Source organism: Rattus norvegicus, chromosome 2, assembly GCF_021556685.1.
Source record: "Rattus norvegicus strain SHRSP/BbbUtx chromosome 2, alternate assembly SHRSP_T2T, whole genome shotgun sequence".
Classification (NCBI taxonomy): Eukaryota; Metazoa; Chordata; class Mammalia; order Rodentia; family Muridae; genus Rattus; species Rattus norvegicus.
This window is the reverse complement of record NC_141535.1, coordinates 67,011,046-67,031,515: the sequence shown is the minus strand read 5'-3', so window position 1 is coordinate 67,031,515 and position 20,470 is coordinate 67,011,046.

The window sequence follows — 20,470 nt, the reverse complement described above, 5'->3', positions numbered from 1 at the left end:
TTACTAGGATATTCATTGCTACCTATGGGGTCAGAGTCCAGGGTCAGTCCATGTGTAGTCTTTAGGTAGTGGCTTAGTCCCTGGAAGCTCTGGTTGCTTGACATTGTTGTACTTTTGGGGTCTCGAGCCCCTTCAAGCTCTTCCAGTTCTTTCTCTGATTCCTTCAACGGGGGACCTATTCTCAGTTCACTGGTTTGCTGCTGGCATTCGCCTCTGTATTTGCTGTATTCTGGCTGTGTCTCTCAGGAGCGATCTACATCCAGCTCCTGTCGGTCTGCACTTCTTTGCTTCATCCATCTTGTCTAATTGGGTGGCTGTATATGTATGGGCTTAAACTTTCAAATCACACTCTCAATGGTGTACTTCCTCTAACATATGTATCTATACTTTCTAAGTCTCACCACATAGCATCTCTACAGTGAACCAAGTATTAAATATTTGTGCCTTTGAAAGACATTCCCATGCAAACCCGACATAATAAAGACGTATTCAACTTTAGTTTTAAGATTATAAATATATGTAAACAAACACACACTTATACATAAAACAGTATTACTTCTCGAATTTTGAAATTCAGATTTCTTTCACTCACTTTGATTTATTGCATTTCCATTGCTTATTCACCTTAAATTACATGTCATTGTTTCCCTCTTGAGTAGTAATAGTGTCATCATTGGGAATGAGTTTCTCACATCAAAAGCTGTGCACCTGCTGTTTCCCATCTGTTTTCCCTGCTCTTTCACCTTGCTGAGAAAAGGTGTAAGAAGATACACAATAAATCCAATAGCAGCTCCTCTTATGAGCTCTCGTTTTTACACACAACGCTAAAATAAATTAAATTTGTAAATGGAGAAAACATTTATTTTTCATGATCATGGAAAATTTAAATCACTCTTCCATTTCATATTACTAAAAAAATTTGCAAGGAAATCAAAGTTTATCTGTACACTGGAATAAATTTTTATAAAATTTGTGTTTTTAAATGAACACATCTAAAATATATAATTACCATTAAGCTACAAAGTACAGAAGATATAGCTAATCATCAATTTTCTAAAATTTCACATGATGCACTTGATTAGGCTTTTGTGCAGAAGATTGTACGATATATGTTTATTTCATTTTATGTTTTCACTGTTTTGTTAAAAAAACACAAAGCTTGGCTTCAAAGTTATCTATATCTTAAAGATATGTTGCTGAAGAAACTTGTAAGTGATAATTTATTTGCATTTAATAGGCAATTTATCCTCATAGATTTAGTTTCTTTGGTAATAAAATTGTAAACCTAAAATTAATGTATATGTACTTTCTGTTTTATTAATGTTTATATGGAATACTTCATCATATTTACTCTTAAAGACAGCAGAGAGTAGAGATAAAGTAACAATTTGCATAGGCAGTTCCATCAAATCATTCTCACACTCCTCACTCATTCAGTCATATACGCTAAATTTATGAAAATGCAGTAGTTATGAAAATAGATGTATTTATATGTGCATATATTTGTGACTTGTATATACACACACTATTTTTATATGACTGACTTTGAAAGTGTTGCAGATTTTATTACTTTTCCAATGTTTGTCATGTAAAAATTAAAGGTACAAAGAAAATTACAATTTTCCAACTTATTTACTCCTGCTCGTAATTGTTCAGGCAAATTTATATATGAAAGTTCTAATTAAACTTTTTGCTTCTGCTTTTCTACTACCAGAACATTCAAAATCTGCCAAATAAAATAAGCTTAAAAATCAGCAGATTCTGTTTCTTTTTTTTTTAATCCTGTGCATGTAGTCCTACTATCCATTTTTAAAGTTCTTGATATTTATTTTTATTGGATGTTTTATTTATTCATGTTTCAAATGCTATCCCCTTTCCTGGTTTCCCCTCTGGAAACCTCCTATGCCATCTACCCTTCCCAATGGACGAGTTGGAGAAAGGATTGATAAAGCAGATTCTGTTTCTAAGGAGAAATGAAGTTTTAGTGCAGAGGGAGCGATGACTGGGGTGGGGAGCGGCCTGTCAGTTATTGCTGGCAGATACAGATTGCAGGGTGGTTAACTCTTGCTTTGAGGCTGTGCTTTTTAATCCTTTTTGGGGACTGATGATGTCTCAAACCCTGAAATCTGTAGATGGGGAACATTTCAGATTCCCTATGTGATGCATAAAGGCAGAGTCCTCGCATCTTACCCTGTATCCCATTGTTCATTGGGAACAAGATGCATATAGTATGGGTATATCCACTATCTAGAGTCGCCCTGGCAGTGACAGTCTCCAAAAGAGCTTGTACTAGGGCAGGAATGGCAGAACTAATCTCAATAGGAGACAAGAGAGACAACAAGATATGAATTGGTTTGAAAGCTCTATTAGTCTTTTGGTTAATGTCCCTGATCAAAGTCTTGGTAGGCCCTCTGTGTATATTACTGCTAACTCTACACTGTGGGCCAGGTCTTATCAATGTCCTCATAAATTTCATCCAAAAAAGGATTCCAGTAGTTAAACTCATGGTCTTAAGAATTCACTATGATACTTTTTCCCCTTACACATTTTACTTCACTAATGAAATTGTGAACACTTATGCAGGAAAGAGAATGAATACACATGCCCAATGGTTAGACTGAGTATCATTGACTTCAGCAAGAGGAACTACAGATATAGGAATACACCTTCATCTAGATCTGACAGGCTAAAATGCATGCTTTAGGGTAACAGAGGTTTGGTTTTTATATTTATTTTATGTGCATTTTCATCTCTCTCTCTCTCTCTCTCTCTCTCTATCTATCTATCTATCTATCTACCTATCTATATATGAAAGTGAGGTTGGATCCCTTATAACTAACAGTTTCAAGCTATCATGTGTATGCTGAGAATTGAACTCAGGTCCTCTGCAAGAATAAGAAATTCTGATAACCACTGAACCATCTTTCTTGTCCCAAATTATCAATATTTTGCATTCTATATCATCTGGCATTCAAACACTGGAAGTTGCCAAGAAGTATTGTGAATTATAACTATCAATACTTGCCATTTTGGAAACTAACTTTGAGCATCGTGGTCCAAACCTCCAATTCTAACAGTTGAGAGTGTATATATATATATATATATATATATATATATATATATATATATATATATATATGTGTGTGTGTGTGTGTGTGTGTGTGTGTGTGTGTGTGTGTGTGTCTATGTGTGTGAATATAGTGTAGGAATCTAGGAGCAGTCAGAGGCTGAACCCCCTCCGGTTTCTGCCACCCAGAGCCAAAAGCCAGTTTCCAGGAGCACAGACATACCTGAGAGTAGAGATAAGAACAACTTCTCTACTCCAAGACACTTGCCTGGTGGAGTCAAGACACACAAGAGCAAAAGTCCTCTGGGACAGGACACTTCAATTCCTGGCTATGCCCGGAGCTGAACCACTCCCTCAGGCCGCTCTACCCAAATACCATGGGTGAGAGAGCTGGACTCTCAGCAGTGCAGACAATCCAGGGAGCTCAGGGGAGACCACCACTTCTGGTCACATTCCTGCCCCAAGAGGAACCTGTCTAGTGCCCTCCGGATAATGGAACCTAAGAGCAGACACCTGGAACACTTACAAACCTGAGAGAAGAGGTAAGACCAACTCTTCTGCTCAAATTGACATACATGGAGGCTTTATGACACACAAACCCAGGAGCAATTAATTCTCTGTCCCCAGATCCTGCTGAAAGAAAAGAGGTCGACAGGAGTGCTGACACACAGGCTTACAAGACGGTCAAGCCACTGTGAGAGATAGCAAGACAAGCTAACACCAGAGACAACCTGATTGGAAGAGGCAAATGAAGGAACCCAAGCAACAGAAACCAAGACTAGTTGGCATCATCAGAGCACAGTTCTCCCACCAAAGCAAATACCAGATATCCCAACACACTGGAAATGCAAGATATGGATTTAAAAATCACATTTCATGATGTTGATAGAGGACTTTAAGAAGGACATAAATATCTCTGTAAAGAAATATAGAACAACACACATAAACAAGTAGAAGCTCTTAAAGAGAAAACACAAACATCCCTTAAAGAATTACAGGAAAACTCAAACAAATAAGTGAGGGAATTGAACAAAACCACCCAGGATTTAAAAATGGAAATAGAAACAATAAAGACAGCACAAAGGGAGACCCTGGAGATAGAAAGCCTAGGGAAGAGACCAGGAGTCACAGATACAAGCATCACCAACAGAATACAAGAGATAGAAGGGAGAATTTCAGGGGCAGAAGATACCATAGAAAACATTGACACAACCATTAAGGAAAATGTAAAACACAACAGCTCCTAACCCAAAACTTCCAGGAAATTCAAGACATAGTGAGAAGATCAAACCTAAGGATAATAGGTATAGAGGATAGGGAAGACTCCCCACTCAACGGGCCAGTAAATATATTAAACAAAATTATAGAAGAAAACTTCCCTAATCTAAAGAAAGAGATGCCCATAAACTTACAAGAAACCTACAGAACTCCAAATAGATTGAACCAGGAGAGAAATTCTTCCTGCCGCATAATAATCAAAACACCAAATTCACAAAAAGGAAGAATATTAAAGCAATAAGGGAAAAACGTCAAATAACATATAAAGGCAGACCTATCAGAATTACACCAGACTTCTCACCAGAGACTATGAAAGTCAGAAGAACATGGGCACATTTATTTCAGAATATAAGAGAACAAAAACGCTAATACAGGCTACTATATCCAGCAAAACTCTCGTTTAACATAGATGGAGAGGGGTTGGGGATTTAGCTCAGTGGTAGAGCACTTGCCTAGCAAACGCAAGGCCCTGGGTTCCATCCCCAGCTCCAACAAAAGAAAAAGAAAAAGAAAAAAAGAAAAAAAAGAAAAACACAGATGGAGAAACCAAGATATTCCATGACAAAACCAAATTTACACAAAATCATTCTACAAATCCAGCCCTACATAGGTTAATAGACAATAGAAAACTCCAAGACAAGGAGGAAACATACACCCTAGAAAAATCAAGAAAGTAATCTCCTTGAAGGGAAACCAAAACAAAAGAGTGACAAAATATAATTCCACCTCTAACGACAAAAATAACAGGATACAACAATCACTATTACATAATATCTTGTTACACCAATGGACTCAACACCCAAATAAAAAGATAGACTAATAGACTGGACATGTAAAGAGGATCCAGAATTTTGCTTCATACAGACAACACAGTTCAGTGACAAAGACAGTAACTAACATAGAGTAAAAGGCTGAAAACCAATTTCCCAAACAAATGGTCCAGAGAAACAAGATGGAGTAGCCATTCTAATATAGAATAAAATTGACTTTCAACCAAAAATTATCAAAAAAGATAAAGAAGGACACCAAGATGAACTCTCAGTCCTAAATGCCTATACTCCTAATGCACCAGCAACTATTTTCTTTTTTTTTTTGATACAAGTTGTTTTTTGTTCCTGCAAAACCTCACTCCATACAATGTTTTCAAGTTACATTCATTTTCCTATAAACTTTATGTTTCTTTAGAGCTCAATGAATTCCATTGTTGAATAACATTCATGCTGAGACTATTTCTTTTTTTTTAGTCATTAATTTAATACTGACTTCATAATTTAAGATTTAAGGATAAATGCATTCCTGATTATTCCTTAAACCTTTAAATTCCTTATAAACATTGTGCTGTTATTTTCTTTTTTTTTTTTTTATTAACTTGAGTATTTCTTATATACATTTCGAGTGTTATTCCCTTTCCCGGTTTCCGGGCAAACATCCCCCTCCCCCCTCCCCTTCCTTATGGGTGTTCCCCTCCCAACCCTCACCCCATTGCCGCCCTCCCCCCCACAGTCTAGTTCACTGGGGGTTCAGTCTTAGCACGACCCAGGGCTTCCCCTTCCACTGGTGTTCTTACTAGGATATTCATTGCTACCTATGAGGTCAGAGTCCAGGGTCAGTCCATGTATAGTCTTTAGGTAGTGGCTTAGTCCCTGGAAGCTCTGGTTGCTTGGCATTGTTGTACATATGGGGTCTCGAGCCCCTTCAAGCTCTTCCAGTTCTTTCTCTGATTCCTTCCACAGGGGTCCTATTCTCAGTTCAGTGGTTTGCTGCTGGCATTCGCCTCTGTATTTGCTGTATTCTGGCTGTGTCTCTCAGGAGCGATCTACATCGGGCTCCTGTCAGTCTGCACTTCTTTGCTTCATCCATCTGGTCTAATTGGGTGGCTGTATATGTATGGGCCACATGTGGGGCAGGCTCTGAATGGGTATTCCTTCGGTCTCTGTTTTAATCTTTGCCTCTCTATTCCCTGCCAAGGGTATTCTTGTTCCCCTTTTAAAGAAGGAGTGAAGCATTCACATTTTGATCATCCGTCTTAAGTTTCATTTGTTCTAGGCATCTAGGGTAATTCAAGCATTTGGGCTAATAGCCACTTATCAATGAGTGCATACCATGTGTGTTTTTCTGTGATTGGGTTACCTCACTGAGGATGATATTTTCCAGTTCCAACCATTTGCCTACGAATTACATAAACTCGTTGTTTTTGATAGCTGAGTAATATTCCATTGTGTAGATGTACCACATTTTCTGTATCCATTCCTCTGTTGAAGGGCATCTGGGTTCTTTCCAGCTTCTGGCTATTATAAGTAAGGCTGCGATGAACATAGTGGAGTACGTGTCTCTTTTATATGTTGAGGCATCTTTTGGGTATATGCCCAAGAGAGGTATAGCTGGATCCTGGCACCTATTTTCATAAAAGAGACCTTACTAAATCTCAAAGCATACATTGCACCTCACACAACAATAATAGAAGATGTCAACATCCTACTCTCATCAGTGGACAGATCATGGCAACAGAAACTAAACAGAGACATAGAGAAACTAACAGAAGTCATGAACCAAATGAATTTAACAGATATTTATAAACATTTCATCCTAAAACAAAAGAATATAATTTCTTCTAGGAATCTCAAATTAACTTCTCCAAAATTGACCATATAATCAGTCACAAAACAGACCTCAAAAGATACAGGAAGATTGAAAGGATCTCATGCATCCTATCAGATCACCATGAGGGAAGGCTGGTCTTCCATAACAACAATAACAGAAAGCCCTCAAATATATGGAAAATGAATAATGAGCTACAAAAAGAAGAAATGACAGGCTTTTTAGAATTTAGTGAAAATGAAGGCACAGATACCAAAATGTATGGAAAACAATGGAAGCAGCGCTAAGAGGAAAACTCAGAGCTCGGAGTGCCTCCAAGGAAACTGGAGAGAGAAAATGTCAGCAGCGTGACAGCACACCTAAAAGCTCTAGCACAAGAAGAAGCAAATACACCCAGGAGGAATAGAAGGCAGGAAATACTCAAACTCAGGGCTGAAATCAACCAAGTAGAAGCAAAAAGTACTATACAAAGAATCAACAAAACCAGGAGCTGCTCTTTGAGAAAATTAATAAGATAGATAAACCCTTAGCAAGATTAACCAGACGTCACAGAAAGTGTATCCAAATTAACAAAATCAGAAATAAAAAGGGAGATATAACAGAATCTGAGGAAATTCAAAACATTATGAGATCCTATTACAAAAGCCTATATTCCACAAAACCAAAAAATTTAGAGAAATGGGCAATTTTCTAGAGAGATATCAGGTACCAAAGTTAAATCAGGAAGAGATAAACCATCTAAACAACCTCATAACTCCTAAAGAATTAGAAGAATTTATTAAAAATCTCCCAACCAAAAAAAGGCCCAGGACCAGATGGGTTTATTGCAGAATTCTATCAGACCTTCATAGAAGACCTCATTCCAAAACTATTCCACAAAATAGAAACAGACAGAGCACTACCCAATTCCTTCTATGAAGCCACAATTATGCTTATACCTAAGTGACACAAAGACCCAACAAAGAAAGAGACCTTCAGACCAATTTCCCTTATGAATATCAACACAAAAGATACTCAGTAAAATTCTTAATTCTAATCCAAGAACACATCAAAAGTATAATCCATCATGATCAAATAGACTTCATCCCAGGGATGTAGGGATGGTTCAATTTACAGAAATCCATCAATGTAATCCACTATGTAAACAAACACTAAGACAAAACAACATGATGAATTTATTAGATGTTGAGAAAGCATTTGACAAAATTCAACACCACTTCATGATCAAAGTCTTGGAAAGATCAGAAATTCAAGGTCCATACCTAAACATAATAAAAGCAATATACAGCAGACCACTAGACAACAGTTAAATAAATGGATAAAAACTTGAAGCAAATCAACTAAAATCAGGGACTGGACAGGCTGGCCACTCTCTTTTTACATATTCAATATAGTACTTAAAGTTCTAGACAGAGCATCCCATAACTAAAGGAGGTAAAAGGGATAGAAACTAGAAAGTAAGAAGTCAAAAAATCACTATTTGCAGATGATATTATAGTATAGTTTAGTGAGCCCAAAAGTTCCTCCAGAGAACTACTAAACCTAATAAACAACTTCAACAAAGTGGCTGGGTGTAAAATTAACTCAAACACATAAATAGCCCTCCTCTATTCAAAGGATAAAGTGGCTGAGACAGAAATTAGTGAAATGACATCCTTCACAATGGTCACAAATAACAAAAACTTCCACGGTGTGACTCTCACCAAGCAAGTGAAAGATCTGTATAACTAGAACTTCAAGGCTCTGAAGAATGAAATTGAACATCTCTGAAGATGAAAGACCTCCAATGCTCATGGAATGGCAGGATAAATAATGTAAAAATGGTCATTTAGCCAAAAGCAATCTACAGAGTCAATGCCATCCCTGTCAGAAGTCCAACTCTATTCTTCATAGAGTTGGAAAGAACAATCTGCAAATTCATTTAGAACAACAAATAAGCCTGGATAGCGAAAACTATCCTCAACAATAAAAGAACTTCTGGGGGAATCACCATCCCTGACCTCAAGCAGTATTACAGAGCAATAGTGATAAAAACTATATGATTTTGGTACAGAAACAAGCAGCTATATGAGTGGAATAGAATTGAAGACCCAGAAATGAATGTACATAACTATGGTCATTTGATCTTCGACAAAGTAGCTAAAACCATCCAGTGGAAAAGGACAGCATTTTCAACAAAGGGTGCTGGTTCAACTCAAGGTCAGAGTGTAGAAGAATGCAAATAGACCCACTCTTTTTATTTTTTGGATATATTTATTTACATTTCAATTGTTATTCCCTTTTCCTAGTTTTCTAGACATAAGTCCCCTATCCCATCCCAATGCCCTTCCTCTAGAAGGCTGTTCCCCGCTTCATCCATTTCCCCTTCCTGCCTCCTCGACATTCCCCTACACTGGGGAGTCCAAGTTTGTCAGGATCCATTCTTACCACATTGTACAAAGCTTAAGTCCAAGTGGATAATGGACCTCCATATAAAACCAGATATACTCAAACTAATAAAAGAAAAATTGGGGAATATCCTCAAATACATGGGTACTGGGGAAAATTTCCTAAACAAAACACCAATAGCCTATGCTCTAAGGTCAGGAATCGACAAATGGGACCTCATAAAGCTGCAAAGCTTCTATAAGGCAAAGGTCACTGTCATTAGGACAAAAAGGCACCCAAGAGATTGGAAAATATCGTTACCAATCCTACTTCTGACAGAGTTAATATCCAAAATATACAAAGAACTAAAGGAGTTAGACTCCAGTGAGCCAAATAATCCTATTAAAAATGGAGTACAGAGCTAAGCAAAGTATTCTCAGCTGAAGAATATTGAATGGCTGAGAAGTACTTAAAGAAACATTCAACATCCTTTGTGATCAGGGGAATGCAAATCAAAACAAACCTGAGATTCTACCTCACACCAGTCAGAATGGCTAAGATCAAAAACTCAGGTAACAATAGATGCTGGTGAGGAAGTGGAGGGAGAGGAACACTTCTCCATTGTTGGTGGGATCACAAAGTGGTACAACCATTCTGGAAATTAGTCTGGATTTTTCTCAGAAAATTGAACATAGTACTACCTGAGGAACCAGATATACCTCTCCTCAGCGTATAACCGAAAGATGCTCCAACATACAACATAGACACATGCTCCACTACGCTCACAGCAGCTTTACTCATAATAGTCAGAAGTTGGAATAACCCAAATGACCTTCAACAGAGGAATGGATACAAAAAATTTTATACATCTCTACAATGAAGTACTTCTCAGGTATCAAAAACATAGGCAAATGGATGAATGGATGGCACTAGACCATTTCATCCTGAGTAAGGTAACCCAATCACCAAAAAAAAAAAAAAAAAAAAAAAAAAAAAAAAAAAAAAAAAAGGCAACACATGGTGTGCACACAAAAGCTCAAATTGCCCAAGATACAATCCACAGACCACATGAAGTTCAAGAAGATAAACAAAAGTGTGGATGCTGCAATCCTTCTTAAAAAGAGGAACAAAAATACTTATAGGAACAGATATGGAGACAAAGTTTGGAGCACAAACTGAAGGAATGGCCATTCTGAGTCTGCCCCATTTGGGGATACAGCCTACGTGTGTGTGTGTGTGTGTGTGTGTGTGTGTGTGTGTGTGTGTGTGTGTTTGTTTGTTTGTTTATATAATAAAAGGTTGGGGTAGGTTTTTTACTAATTGGCATCATTCTCACCTTCATTTTCAGTTTCTTCATTCTCTTCAGCTGAATGTGTATCTGCCTCTTGTGTCATCTAGAAAGCCTGTATGGAGAATGGCAAAATTTCAGACCCACAACTAGTTTATCAAGAATATCCCAGTGGGGGCAGTGGTGGGGGGTTGGGGATTTAGCTCAACAGTAGAGGGCTTGCCTAACAAGTGCAAGGCCCAGGGTTCAGTCCCCAGCTCCAAAAAAAAAAAAAAAAAAGAAAAAAGAAAAAAAGAAAAATAAAGAAAAAGAGAGAGAGAAAAAAGAAGAATATCCCACTGGACCAGAAATTACATAAATGGATGATCACAATATGGAGGAAGATCAGTCTTTCAGGATAACACAAGAACTCATTAGTTTTTCTTAAAGATTACATGGATTCAACAATTTGACTCTAAGGACCAACTTCAGGATAGAGGGGCATGGTGAGGCCTGCTCCTTTTAAGGTAGCCATTTTGTATTCAGTCTCCATTTTGCTCATAAGGTAAAATTAAGTTTAGGTTCTCAGACTCTAATTCCTGAAAGGAATTATCCATAGCTGACCCCAAACAATGTTTCTAATAAGCCAAAACATTATGGTTAAATCACTTGCACTCTTTTATCTCAATGTTCTGAAAATCCCTTGTACATCACACTTCTTACAATACTCAGGACCAATCAGCTTAAAATTTGACTGGTAATACTTAGTCTAGTTAGCCAAAACTGCTCGAGTTCCAACTCACTGCTTGCGTTCCAACTTTTTTTTTTTTGGTACTTTTTTTCGGAGCTGGGGACCTAACCCAGGGCCTTGCGCTTCCTAGGTAAGCGCTCTACCACTGAGCTAAATCCCCAGCCCCGCCTTCCAACTATTTTTTTTTTTATTTATTAACTTGAGTATTTCTTATATACATTTCGAGTGTTATTCCCTTTCCCGGTTTCCGGGCAAACATCCCCCTCCCCCCTCCCCTTCCTTATGGGTGTTCCCCTCCCAACCCTCCCCCCATTGCCGCCCTCCCCCCATAGACTAGTTCACTGGGGGTTCAGTCTTAGCAGGACCAAGGGCTTCCCCTTCCACTGGTGCTCTTACTAGGATATTCATTGCTACCTATGGGGTCAGAGTCCAGGGTCAGTCCATGTATAGTCTTTAGGTAGTGGCTTAGTCCCTGGAAGCTCTGATTGCTTGGCATTGTTGTACTTTTGGGGTCTCGAGCCCCTTCAAGCTCTTCCAGTTCTTTCTCTGATTCCTTCAATAGGGGACCTATTCTCAGTTCAGTGGTTTGCTGCTGGCATTCGCCTCTGTATTTGCTGTATTCTGGCTGTGTCTCTCAGGAGAGATCTACATCCGGCTCCTGTCGGTCTGCACTTCTTTGCTTCATCCATCTTGTCTAATAGGGTGGCTGTATATGTATGGGCCACATGTGGGGCAGGCTCTGAATGGGTGTTCCTTCAGTCTCTGTTTTAATCTTTGCCTCTCCCTTCCCTGCCAAGGGTATTCTTTTTCCTCATTTAAAGAAGGAGTGAAGCATTCACATTTTGATCATCCGTCTTGAGTTTCGTTTGTTCTAGGGATCTAGGGTAATTCAAGCATTTGGGCTAATAGCCACTTATCAATGAGTGCATACCATGTATGTCTTTCTGTGATTGGGTTAGCTCACTCAGGATGATATTTTCCAGTTCCAACCATTTGCCTACGAATTTCATAAACTCGTTGTTTTTGATAGCTGAGTAATATTCCATTGTGTAGATGTACCACATTTTCTGTATCCATTCCTCTGTTGAAGGGCATCTGGGTTCTTTCCAGTTTCTGGCTATTATAAATAAGGCTGCAATGAACATAGTGGAGCACGTGTCTCTTTTATATGTTGAGGCATCTTTTGGGTATATGCCCAAGAGAGGTATAGCTGGATCCTCAGGCAGTTCAATGTCCAATTTTCTGAGGAACCTCCAGACTGATTTCCAGAATGGTTTTACCAGTCTGCAATCCCAGCAACAATGGAGGAGTGTTCCTCTTTCTCCACATCCTCGCCAGCATCTGCTGTCACCTGAGTTTTTGATCTTAGCCATTCTCACTGGTGTGAGGTGAAATCTCAGGGTTGTTTTGATTTGCATTTCCCTTATGACTAAAGATGTTGAACATTTCTTTAGGTGTTTCTCAGCCATTGGGCATTCCTCAGCTGTGAATTCTTTGTTTAGCTCTAAACCCCATTTTTTAATAGGGTTATTTGTTTCCCTGCGGTCTAACTTCTTGAGTTCTTTGTATATTTTGGATATAAGGCCTCTATCTGTTGTAGGATTGGTAAAGATCTTTTCCCAATCTGTTGGTTGCCGTTTTGTCCTAACCACAGTGTCCTTTGCCTTACAGAAGCTTTGCAGTTTTATGAGATCCCATTTGTCGATTCTTGATCTTAGAGCATAAGCCATTGGTGTTTTGTTCAGGAAATTTTTTCCAGTGCCCATGTGTTCCAGATGCTTCCCTAGTTTTTCTTCTATTAGTTTGAGTGTGTCTGGTTTGATGTGGAGGTCCTTGATCCACTTGGACTTAAGCTTTGTACAGGGTGATAAGCATGGATCGATCTGCATTCTTCTACATGTTGCCCTCCAGTTGAACCAGCACCATTTGCTGAAAATGCTATCTTTTTTCCATTGGATGGTTTTGGCTCCTTTGTCAAAAATCAAGTGACCATAGTTGTGTGGGTTCATTTCTGGGTCTTCAATTCTATTCCATTGGTCTATCTGTCTGTCTCTGTACCAATACCATGCAGTTTTTATCACTATTGCTCTGTAATACTGCTTGAGTTCAGGGATAGTGATTCCCCCTGAAGTCCTTTTATTGTTGAGGATAGCTTTAGCTATCCTGGGTTTTTTGTTATTCCAGATGAATTTGCAAATTGTTCTGTCTAACTCTTTGAAGAATTGGATTGGTATTTTGATGGGGATTGCATTGAATCTGTAGATTGCTTTTGGTAAAATGGCCATTTTTACTATATTAATCCTGCCAATCCATGAGCATGGGAGATCTTTCCATCTTCTGAGGTCTTCTTCAATTTCTTTCCTCAGTGTCTTCAAGTTCTTATTGTACAGATCTTTTACTTGCTTGGTTAAAGTCACACCGAGGTACTTTATATTATTTGGGTCTATTATGAAGGGTGTCGTTTCCCTAATTTCTTTCTCGGCTTGTTTCTCTTTTGTATAGAGGAAGGCAACTGATTTATTTGAGTTAATTTTATACCCAGCCACTTTGCTGAAGTTGTTTATCAGCTTTAGTAGTTCTCTGGTGGAACTTTTGGGATCACTTAAATATACTATCATGTCATCTGCAAATAGTGATATTTTGACCTCTTCTTTTCCGATCTGTATCCCCTTGATCTCCTTTTGTTGTCTGATTGCTCTGGCTAGAACTTCAAGAACTATATTGAATAAGTAGGGAGAGAGTGGGCAGCCTTGTCTAGTCCCTGATTTTAGTGGGATTGCTTCAAGTTTCTCTCCATTTAGTTTAATGTTAGCAACTGGTTTGCTGTATATGGCTTTTACTATGTTTAGGTATGGGCCTTGAATTCCTATTCTTTCCAGGACTTTTATCATGAAGGGGTGTTGAATTTTGTCAAATGCTTTCTCAGCATCTAATGAAATGATCATGTGGTTCTGTTCTTTCAGTTTGTTTATATAATGGATCACGTTGATGGTTTTCCGTATATTAAACCATCCCTGCATGCCTGGGATGAAGCCTACTTGATCATGGTGGATGATTGTTTTGATGTGCTCTTGAATTCGGTTTGCCAGAATTTTATTGAGTATTTTTGCGTCGATATTCATAAGGGAAATTGGTCTGAAGTTCTCTTTCTTTGTTGGGTCTTTGTGTGGTTTAGATATAAGAGTAATTGTGGCTTCGTAGAAGGAATTCGGTAGGGCTCCATCTGTTTCAATTTTGTGGAATAGTTTGGATAATATTGGTATGAGGTCTTCTATGAAGGTTTGATAGAATTCTGCACTAAACCCGTCTGGACCTGGGCTCTTTTTGGTTGGGAGACCTTTAATGACTGCTTCTATTTCCTTAGGAGTTATGGGGTTGTTTAACTGGTTTATCTGTTCCTGATTTAACTTCGATACCTGGTATCTGTCTAGGAAATTGTCCATTTCCTGAAGATTTTCAAATTTTGTTGAATATAGGTTTTTATAGTAAGATCTGATGATTTTTTGAATTTCCTCTGAATCTGTAGTTATGTCTCCCTTTTCATTTCTGATTTTGTTAATTTGGACGCACTCTCTGTGTCCTCTCGTTAGTCTGGCTAAGGGTATATCTATCTTGTTGATTTTCTCAAAGAACCAACTTTTGGTTCTGTTGATTCTTTCTATGGTCCTTTTTGTTTCTACTTGGTTGATTTCATCTCTGAGTTTGATTATTTCCTGCCTTCTACTCCTCCTGGGTGTATTTGCTTCTTTTTGTTCTAGAGCTTTTAGGTGTGCTGTCAAGCTGCTGACATATGCTCTTTCCTGTTTCTTTCTGCAGGCACTCAGCGCTATTAGTTTTCCTCTTAGCACAGCTTTCATTGTGTCCCATAAGTTTGAGTATGTTGTATCTTCATTTTCATTAAATTCTAAAAAGTTTTTAATTTCTTTCTTTATTTCTTCCTTGACCAGGTTATCATTGAGTAGAGCACTGTTCAATTTCCACGTATATGTGGGCATTCTTCCCTTATTGTTATTGAAGACCAGTTTTAGGCCGTGGTGGTCCGATAGCACACATGGGATTATTTCTATCTTTCTGTACCTGTTGAGGCCCGTTTTTTGACCAATTATATGGTCAATTTTGGAGAAAGTACCATGAGGAGCTGAGAAGAAGGTATATCCTTTTGCTTTAGGATAGAATGTTCTATAAATATCCGTTAAGTCCATTTGGCTCATGACTTCTCTAAGTCTGTCGACATCACTGTTTAATTTCTGTTTCCATGATCTGTCCATTGATGAGAGTGGGGTGTTGAAATCTCCCACTATTATTGTGTGAGGTGCAATGTGTGTTTTGAGCTTTAGTAAGGTTTCTTTTACGTATGTAGGTGCCCTTGTATTTGGGGCATAGATATTTAGGATTGAGACTTCATCTTGGTGGATTTTTCCTTTGATGAATATGAAGTGTCCTTCCTTATCTTTTTTGATGACTTTTAGTTGGAAATTGATTTTATTTGATATTAGAATGTCTACTCCAGCTTGCTTCTTCTGACCATTTGCTTGGAAAGTTGTTTTCCAGCCTTTCACTCTGAGGTAGTGTCTGTCTTCGTCTCTGAGGTGTGTTTCCTGTAGGCAGCAGAATGCAGGGTCCTCGTTGCGTATCCAGTTTGTTAATCTATGTCTTTTTATTGTGGAGTTGAGGCCATTGATATTGAGAGATATTAAGGAATAGTGATTATTGTTTCCCTTTATATTCATATTTGGATGTGAGGTTATGTTTGTGTGCTTTCATTCTCTTTGTTTTGTTGCCAAGACGATTAGTTTCTTGCTTCTTCTAGGGTATAGCTTGCCTCCTTATGTTCGGCTTTACCATTTATTATCCTTTGTAGTGCTGGATTTGTAGAAAGATATTGTGTAAATTTGGTTTTGTCATGGAATATCTTGGTTTCTCCATCAATGTTAATTGAGAGTTTTGCTGGATACAGTAACCTGGGCTGGCATTTGTGTTCTCTTAGGGTCTGTATGACATCAGTCCAGGATCTTCTGGCCTTCATAGTTTCTGGCGAGAAGTCTGGTGTGATTCTGATAGGTCTGCCTTTATATGTTACTTGACCTTTTTCCCTTTCTGCTTTTAATATTCTTTCTTTATTTTGTGCGTTTGGTGTTTTGACAATTATGTGACGGGAGGTGTTTCTTTTCTGGACCAATCTATTTGGAGTTCTGTAGGCTTCTTGTATGTCTATGGGTATCTCTTTTTTTAGGTTAGGGAAGTTTTCTTCTATGATTTTGTTGAAGATATTTACTGGTCCTTTGAGCTGGGAGTCTTCACTCTCTTCTATACCTATTATCCTTAGGTTTGATCTTCTCATTGCGTCCTGGATTTCCTGTATGTTTTGGACCAGTAGTTTTTTCCGCTTTACATTATCTTTGACAGTTGAGTCAATGATTTCTATGGAATCTTCTGCTCCTGAAATTCTCTCTTCCATCTCTTGTATTCTGTTGGTGAAGCTTGTATCTACAGCTCCTTGTCTCTTCTTTTGGTTTTCTATATCCAGGGTTGTTTCCATGTGTTCTTTCTTGATTGCTTCTATTTCCATTTTTAATTCCTTCAACTGTTTGATTGTGTTTTCCTGGAATTCTTTCAGGGATTTTTGTGTCTCCTCTCTATGGGCTTCTACTTGTTTATTTATGTTTTCCTGGAATTCTTTCAGGGATTTTTGCGATTCCTCTCTGTAGGCTTCTACTTGTTCTCTAAGGGAGTTCTTCATGTCTTTCTTGAAGTCCTCCAGCATCATGATCAAATATGATTTTGAAACTAGATCTTGCTTTTCTGGTGTGTTTGGATATTCCGTGTTTGCTTTGGTGGGAGAATTGGGCTCCGATGATGCCATGTAGTCTTGGTTTCTGTTGCTTGTGTTCCTGCCTTTGCCTCTCGTCATCAGATTATCTCTAGTGTTACTTTGTTCTGCTATTTCTGACAGTGGCTAGACTGTCCTATAAGCCTGTGTGTCAGGAGTGCTGTAGACCTGTTTTCCTCTCTTTCAGTCAGTTATGGGGACAGAGTGTTCTGCTTTCGGGCGTGTAGTTTTTCCTCTCTACAGGTCTTCAGCTGTTCCTGTGGGCCTGTGTCTTGAGTTCACCAGGCAGCTTTCTTGCAGCAGAAAATTTGGTCTTACCTGTGGTCCTGAGGCTCAAGTTCGCTCATGGGGTGCTGCCTACGGGCTCTCTGCAGCGGTAGCAATCAGGAAGACCTGTGCCGCCCCTTCCGGGAGCTTCAGTGCACCAGGGTTCCAGATGGTCTTTGGCTTTTTCCTCTGGTGTCCGAGATGTGTGTGCAGGGAGCAGTCTCTTCTGGTTTCCCAGGCTTGTCTGCCTCTCTGAATGTTTAGCTCTCCCTCCCACGGGGTTTGGGTGCAGAGAACTGTTTATCTGGTCTGTTTCTTTCAGGTTCCGGCAGTGTCTCAGGCAGGGGTCCTGCCGCTCCTGGGCCCTCCCCCACGGGAGCCCAGAGGCCTTATACAGTTTCCTCTTGGGCCAGGGATGTGGGCAGGTGTGAGCAGTGTTGGTTGTCTCTTCGGCTCTGCAGCCTCAGGAGTGCCCACCTGACCAGGTGGTTGGGTCTCTCTCTCACCAGGTCTGGGAGCAGAGAGCTGCTGCGGGCCAGGATCCGCGGGTGTGGGACTTCCGGTAAACACAGAACGTGCCCGGTCCTAGAGAAATTCTGCTTCCGTGTGTCCCAAGCTCACCAGGCAGCTTTCTTGCAGCAGAAATTTTGGTCTTACCTGTGGTCCCGAGGCTCAGGTTCGCTCGTGGGGTGCTGCCCAGGGGCTCTCTGCAGCGGCAGCAACCAGGAAGACCTGTGCCGCCCCTTCCGAGAGCTTCAGTGCACCAGGGTTCCAGATGGTCTTTGGCTTTTTCCTCTGGCGTCCGAGATGTGTGTGTAGGGAGCAGTCTCTTCTGGTTTCCCAGGCTTGTCTGCCTCTCTGAAGGTTTAGCTCTCCCTCCCACGGGATTTGGGTGCAGAGAACTCCCAACTTTTTAGCTTGTATTTTTCCATAAAAAAAAAAAAAGCCAAAAGGCCTCTCCTAAAGATTGATGCTACAATGAAATTTTTCTTCTTGTATTACTGGACACGTCCAGTATTGTGGTGTGTGGGTGTGTGTGCAATAAAAAAAAAAAGAAAAATAAAAAAAGGCAGCAGATTTGAACAGGGAGTAATGGTGCACTCTTTTTAACCAGCACTAAGGATGTAGAGGCAGGTGTAACTCTGTTAGAGTCGGAGGTCAGCCTGGTCTCCAGAGTAAGTTCCAGCATAGCCAGGGCTATAAAGAGAAACTCTGTCTTGGGGGAAAGAAAGTTTCAATGAGCATGGAAATCAATTAGTGACAGAATAGAGTAACTTGTGAAGATATATTCATAGGTAGAATCTATATTTTTTATACATATTGGAACTTGAGCTTCTTGTGTTGAGAGGAGGTTTGGTATGGGTTCTTAAAGAGTTAATTTTTATCTTTGAAGCAACTCTAGATCATCACTCCGTCTATTGTGATCATGTGGTTTATCCAGGTGCAGACATTTTAAGAAGGTTAGAAACAGTGAAGCGGTGAGTATAACTTCATCTTCCTAAAAATTAATTTTTACATAATATTACCATGGTAATGGGCAAAAGCTCCTTGCAATGCTGAGTGAAACTGGGCACTGTGTTGTTTTTGCAGGTATGTTACGTATGTGTGCATATTCATATTTATGTGCATGGATGAGTAAGCATGCATAGGGAAATGAGAGAACAAGCTTAGGTGATGGTCCATTCTACCATTTTTTGAGATGGGGTTGGCCTTTCTTTGTTTCCTTGTGGTTCTTCCATTGTATGCACCTTGAGCTTTTGGGATTCTACTTTTCTGCTGTGTCTGGTTTCTTTAGAGTTAGGAGTAATGACCTGCATTACATATCCCAGTGTGTTAGGAGAGTTACAGGAATTTTAATTAATGTTTCAGGCTTGGAGGACAAGCACTTTTACTCAGTGACCAATCTACCTAGTATCTATTTATCTGACTTTAATTGATTTAAGGTGGATTTAATGAGCTCAAAATATTCAAAATATTTCTGAGTCAATTGTACTCTGAGAACAATGCCAAGAAAAAGTATGAGAAAAAATATGAGAAAAACATATTTATGTTACTTTTTTTTTAATTAATGGAAAGCCAATCTCTTATCTGTTGACCATTTCAGAAAAAAAAAATTGTTAATCTTAAAATTCACTGCTATAACCTTATTGTGATAGTTTGCATATGCTTGGCCCAGGAAGTGGCACTATTAAAAGGTGCGGCCTTGTTGGAGAAAGTGTGTCACTGTGGGGTTGGGCTCAGAGACTCTCCTCCTAGCTGCCTCGGGATGTTCAGTCTGTTCCTGATATCCTTTGAATGAAGATGTAGAACTCAGCTCTTCCTGCACCATGCCTGCCTTATGCTGCCATGCTCCTGCCTTGATGATAATGAACTGAACCTCTGAATCTGTAAGCCAACCCCAACTAAATGTTGTCCTTTATAAAACTTGCATTGATTATAGTGTCTGTTCATAGCAATAAACCCTAACTAAGACACTTCTATGGGGAGTTTTACACTTGAATTAGAAACACCACTAATTTTCAAATGAAACATTTAGAAGTTTCAAGAAGCTAAAATCAAACAGATAAACAAAACAACAACAAAAAAACCACAATAGTTTCTATAGATAATATTGTAAATATCACTGGTGGTCTCTATGACAACATGCCAGACACAATATATATATATATCTCACACAATTTGACAAATTGGAGAAACAGTAAAACCATCCTTAGCATAAAAATGTAAAAGCTGTGCTGTGGGAATCAACAAAGAAGTGTAAAAGAACCTGGGAAAATGAAGAACTTTTGAAGATGCAGGAAGTCAACTGAGAGAAAAACAAAACCTGTCTGCAACTGAACAAGAGCTGAGTGCACGGGCCTGAAACGCTCTACCCAGAATATGGCTGGAGAGAGACAGCATCATTTTTTCCATTTTTTTATTAGTGGATACTCAATGTATAAAGTAATGGGTTTTGTAGGGTCATCTTTCTTCCAGTATACCATGGCACTGTGATGTTATCACTCTTGACATACTCTAATAACAATACTGCTGCACGCTTAGCCT